At 46.9% G+C, this 5,496-nt stretch overlaps 1 pseudogene; it reads right to left on the bottom strand.

The window, feature by feature from the left end:
• Positions 1-3,253: 3,253 nt before the first annotated feature.
• LOC136642584 (5S ribosomal RNA) lies at positions 3,254-3,372 on the bottom strand (annotated as a pseudogene).
• Positions 3,373-5,496: the final 2,124 nt, after the last annotated feature.

The following is a 5,496-nucleotide window of genomic DNA, read 5'->3' as shown; positions in this document are numbered from 1 at the left end:
TCTGAGATCCAGTAACTGGCAATACCAGGGATTGTACCTGGGGTCTTATACATGCAAACATGCTCTGTCACTGAGTTGTGGTCCCACCACAGTCTCTTGCTGCTAAACAACAACTTAAATTTGCTCTGAGAAGTTCTCAACTGGCATGGAAGGGAAGAGAGAACTATCCCAGTAAAGTGGTAGCTGTGTCTTGGAGTGCAGCCGCACAGCAGTTCCAAAGTGTCGAACAGGCAACTCAATTTGCCAGAGTACACCCATTGTGTTCCATGAGGGAGCCTTGGCATGTTGAGGCCTCCTCGGGGGTATGAGTACATTTGTTTCATTGCCCTGGGGTAAGCCCCAGCTGCCAGCATGGGTCAACTCAGACCTGTGCCAGCAAGTCCACATTAACCCATGAAGGTGAATCAGGCCTGGGAAGTAAGTTAGGACTTGGGGGGTGCAACTGCTGCCAAATCCACCCCCTTCCCAGGCTTGATCCACCCTCCTTCCACACAAATCCCAACAAATGGGATATCAAATGTCTCTACTTTAGGCACATCCACAGTTATATCCAAAGGCGAACCTATATGGTGTGTAAATGATGGTTTTCAGCTATGCATAACCTCGTGCATTTCTCCACTATGAATGCAACTTTGAAGATTACAGGGGAAAGTGCCCTCAAGTGAGGGCACCAGGATGAGGTCTCTTGTTATCTGGTGTGCTCCCTGGGGCATTTGGTGGGCTGCTGTGAGATCCAGGAACCTGGACTAGATGGGCCTATGGCCTGATCCAGTGGGGCTGTTCTTATATTCTTATGAGTAAAGTGAAAGTGTGATGCTCTCACGTGTCAGTTGTAAGGATGTCTTGTGATGTCCAAAGTGGTTCCAAGAGCTGAACATAGCTGAAACAGGCATTTTCAAAGATCCATTCCATCTGCCAATTTAAAATCGTCCAGGAGACCTTCAGACCTGCACATTTTGCCATCTCTGCTCCAAAGCTACGTTTTCAGCACTGTGAACAGCTCCATTACACAGCCATGTAGAGGCCTGTCATCCATAAACCAGCTCCTCGTGGAATGAGGTTGGTTATCCTTGCAGGGTTTCTCACGATCCTCCTAGTAAGACAAAGCAGAAGAACAGAGACAAAGACCAAGAGAAAGAGACCAAAATGATATGGAAGGTAATTTATATAGGACCAGGATAAATAGCTTCTACCTTTCTTTGCTTTAAACCTCCCATTAAACAGAATCACTTTTTAAAAAATTAAAATATTTTAAGCACAATACTTTTATTTCTATTTCAGTGCCCTAAGCGTAACATGTTTGCATTTATATGCTAAGAAATCAGGCCCCAAGACAGTAATGTGACTGTAGAATTGAATTCCACAGGCTGGAGGAAGGCCACACTGTTAATTTGTCAGAGCAATCACCTTCCCCCCCCCACTCTATAATGGTGGCTTGGGAGAGGTTTTGCCAGCCCCATTTCACTCCCCAACCTGATCCTCCCCCAAACCACCCCCCACCTGCACATTACCTGCTCTGGCACAGCCCAGATGGGCAGTTGGTACATGCATAGATCCTCTGGCTGTTTGCACCAGTGACTCTGTAGCACACAATGGTGGTGCACCTATTGTAGCACCACACTGGCATTTATGGTAGTGGGTCAGGAGAACCACCACTGTGAGCACCCAATAGGATTGCACTGTCTGTGGATGGCAGCTGGAGAGAAAAGCCTTCTCAACTGTGAAACTCACTCTGCCTTTGTAATGCTTTCACCAGAAGGTGCACTACCCTTATGTCTTTTGGGGGAATAAAAAAAAAATCCAATTTTTCCAGATCTTTTAAATTGTGTTTTGCACTCAGTTTAATTCTGTTGCTATCTTTCTGGTGTTTACTGCCTATCTTTCTGGTGTTTACTGCCTATCTTTCTGGTGTATCTGCTCTGGTGTTGCAGTATGTATGTTGGTTTCACTATTTATTTTGATTGTTTTCATATTCATAAGCTGCATTGAGCAAACCAACCATTCCAGCTGTCCTTCTGTGCATTTGATGTTACCTCTTCCCTTAACTTCAACCTACATTCTTAATCTTAACCAATCTCACTATCTAGACCAGGGGTCTCCAAATCCCGGCCCGGGGGCCAGATGTGGCCTGCAGTGAGTCTCTATCCGGCCCGTGGCCAGCCTGTTGTCCCCTGAAAGAGGACTGAACACTCAACTGAACATGACCAGAACTGTGCTCTGATTGCATCTGGAGGATGTTCTGAGGGCCAGAGAAGCTGAGTGAATGAGCCCACTCAATCGTTTATTCATTCATCTAAGTTCCATCCCTAATTTATTTATTTAAATTTTACATTTAAATTTTTTCCAGGCCCTCAGCACTGTGCCAGATATTTCATGTGGCCCTCTGGCTAAAATGTTTGGAGACCCCTGGTCTAGACCAGTGATTTTCAACCTTTTTCGTCTCATGGCACACTGACAAGGTACTAAAATTGTCAAGGCACACCATCAGTTTTTGGACAATTAACAAGGCACACCTTGCTGTTGGTGGGGGGCTATTAATGGCCCCAATGGTTCTATTAATAAATGACTCTCCACCTAACTCCCGCGGCACACCTGGGGACCATTCGCGGCACACCAGTGTGCCACGGCACAGTGGTTGAAAATGGCTGGTCTAGACTAGCAGCCCAATCCTATCCACATGTTCCTGGGAGTAAGCCCCATTGATGCTAATGGAACTTACTTCTGAGTAGACATGCATAGGATTGGGCTGCCATGTTTCTAATCTATTGGTGCCTAGTGCTGTTGAATGGGTGTTTTGGTGGTGCTAGGTACTTTCCTACTGTCACAAAAGGAGCACATAGCTGGCTGCTGCAAGGAGCAAGTGGCCAGCTCCATGCGCCAGCCTGGGTAAGATCGCACAGGGCATGGGAGGGACATGAAGGTGGGTGAGATGGTGATGGGGTGGAGAGGATGGTGGATCAGGACTGGGAAGGGGTGGTTTTGGTGGCAGTGGCACTTGCCAAAACCTAACCCCTTTCCTGGCCTTGATCTGCTTTCCTAGATTCACATGGACTTGTGACAGTGTTGCTGCAGGTTTGAGTAAACCCGATGAGCCAGCAGGGTCTTCCCTGAGGCAAGGAAACAAATGTTCCCTTACCCCAAGAAGGCCTGTTGAGGCCAAAATTCCCCTGTGGGATGCAGCAGGAGTGAGGGTGGTGATTCTGCATTGCTGCATGAGGGTTGGCAACCTTCAGTCTCGAAAGACTATGGTATAAGCCTACAGCACCCAGGATTCCCAGGCGGTCTCCCATCCAAGTACTAACCAGGCCTGACCCTGCTTAGCTTCCAGGATCAGATGAGATTGGGCATGTACAGGGTAACTGGGCTGCCCATCTCTACATAAGGCATGGTGCAGTCAACATGGAGCTTATTCTGCATTGCACACACCGGTGATCCTGACCTCTGCTGCCCGGGAACCAAGATTGCAGGGTGCTGTCCCCCTGCCGAGTGCCGCCCCTGCCCCTATCCAGCCATGCACCACCTCCCTGACCCTCTGAATAATTTCTGAGGAGGCAGGGCAATAGTGGAGGGAGTGCAGAAGGTGGTGCCACCCCCAGAGGCATGGTATCCTGGGATATTTGCCCCCCATGCTCTGTCTCATTGGCTCTTCTTTCAAAGGCGTGGCAACACAGCAACATAAATGGGGTGTCTTGTTTGGAAAACCATGTGCAAAGCATCTCTTTTTCCTGATGCCCCAGGATGCTGCTCAACATTATCTCAGGTACCAAGGGATCTTGGGAAACATAGTTCTCCAGTGTGTTTGAGTCTATAGGGTAGGTATGAATTGATCTGAGAACCATGTTTCCCAGACCCTTATGTGTCTGTGTGTAGACCCCAGCTTAGTTGCAATCTGAACTAGAAAAGACCTTTTGAGGGGAATTGCACTTGGTTTATAGTATGGCTGTGAGTTGTACAAATCCTTATTCCAAATCAGATAAATATGAATTAAAGAGGGCAACTAAGATGATTACTGGGCTGGGGAACCTTCCTTATGAGGAAAGGCTATGGCGTTTGGGCCTCTTCAGCCTAGAAAAGAGGCGCCTGAGGGGGCACATGATTGAGACATACAAAATTATGCAGGGGATGGACAGAGTGGATAGGGAGATGCTCTTTACACTCTCACATAACACCAGAACCAGGGGACATTCACTAAAATTGAGTGTTGGGAGAGTTAGAACAGACAAGAGAAAATTTTTCTTTACTCAGCGTGTAGTTGGTCTGTGGAACTCTTTGCCACAGGATGTGGTGATGGCGACTGGCCTGGACGCCTTTAAAAGGGGATTGGACAAGTTTCTGGAGGAAAAATCCATTACGGGTTACAAGCCATGATGTGTATGCGCAACCTCCTGATTTTAGAAATGGGTTATGTCAGAATGCCAGATGCAAGGGAGGGCACCAGGATGCAGGTCTCTTGTTATCTGGTGTGCTCCTTGGGGCATTTGGTGGGCTGCTGTGAGATACAGGAAGCTGAATTAGATGGGCCTATGGCCTGATCCAGTGGGGCTGTTCTTATGTTCTTATGTGCCAACATCACTGAGAGGCTGATTCCCCTGGCAAGTATATTGTCTAGACCAGCTGATAATGAGCCTGTAATATATATATCTAGCATTTTAAAAGTTCACGCTTGCCAGTACCCTTAGATAAGTGGCTGATATACAGAGAACTGGTGATCAGGTGCCTCTTTCAGACTGCATCATGCTCGCCAATAGAATCCGACAAAAGTGCAGCAACACACCCAAAGGATGAAAAATGAAGGGAAAAGAATGAAATAAGGGGGAAAAACATTTCAAAGCAACATCAATACAGAGTGGGGGTCTTCCACTGAGATTTGATTGCCTTCAAATGGAATTGGCTACGAACAGTCCGAGAGAAAACCTCAATATGCTGTTATAAATTTTTGAGGAGATGGATGGCTCCAGTGCAAGTTATTGCAGGGGGAAGGCAGCTGCTAATGATTTTGCTGAGATCACTGCAGTCTGGGCAGCAGCACCAGAGGGCTGAGATCGCAACGGAGGCAGCAACAATAGCGACACAAACACAAGGATTCATTTAGACATGGAATATGGAAATGTAATGTGGTTCGGAGAGTCAGATGAGAAAATTAGAATGAATTCAAAGAGATGCAGAAAGGAAAGGTATTTAGGGCAAAAAAAAAAAAAAAAAAAAAAAGCCCTTCTGTCTTGCTGCAGGTTTTCCACAATATTTCTCTACCTCTAAAAAAATCAATTTTACTGGTTCCATTTTGCCCTGATCCAGCTAAGGCCTCTACGTGCATAGAATCCAGCTTCCATGTGAATATCCCTAGCTGGGTAGGGAATCAGGCATGCAAATCAATGCCTGCCCACATGTTCCCCTGGCCTCTTTCAGCAGCTGGGGCTGTGCATGCATAGATCTGGAAAAGAAGCTGGAATGAGACGGATCAGTTGTTTGGGAGAGTTAGTGGGGGTTCGATTCCGT

Source organism: Tiliqua scincoides, chromosome 2 (assembly GCF_035046505.1).
Source record: "Tiliqua scincoides isolate rTilSci1 chromosome 2, rTilSci1.hap2, whole genome shotgun sequence".
Classification (NCBI taxonomy): domain Eukaryota; kingdom Metazoa; phylum Chordata; class Lepidosauria; order Squamata; family Scincidae; genus Tiliqua; species Tiliqua scincoides.
This window is presented reverse-complemented; position numbering and strand designations above follow the sequence as displayed.